The following is a 421-nucleotide window of genomic DNA, read 5'->3' as shown; positions in this document are numbered from 1 at the left end:
TATGGTTTTTAATTATAATTATTTTGGCATGAGTACACAAGGGATTTAAAGCATCTCCTTTCTAATTTATTGAAAGCCTGTGAAACACAATCCACATGTTGTAATATTTAAAACATGACTTGCTTCCAAGGATTTTCTCCTCATTCTGTCCCTTCTCAGTTTCATGGGGACACTGTGGGACTTGGTTTTAGTACCAATGTTCAGCTTTCTTTTCTTTAAAAATGGGAATAATGTCTATTTGGGTAGCTGTAGGAGGGACTGGATGAAATCATGTATGGAAAAAGCTCTTTGGAAACCAGGCTACTCAAATGATAATGTCAGAAGACAGAATATTCCTGAATAAACTTTTAACTTTAACTAACCATACTTTTATTTCAACTAGCTACAAAATGATTTAAGTATTGTATTAGAAATGATGTTT

This window comes from Panthera pardus, unplaced genomic scaffold (assembly GCF_024362965.1).
Source record: "Panthera pardus isolate Hobbes unplaced genomic scaffold, ASM2436296v1 HiC_scaffold_25, whole genome shotgun sequence".
NCBI classification, from domain to species: Eukaryota; Metazoa; Chordata; class Mammalia; order Carnivora; family Felidae; genus Panthera; species Panthera pardus.
This window is presented reverse-complemented; position numbering follows the sequence as displayed.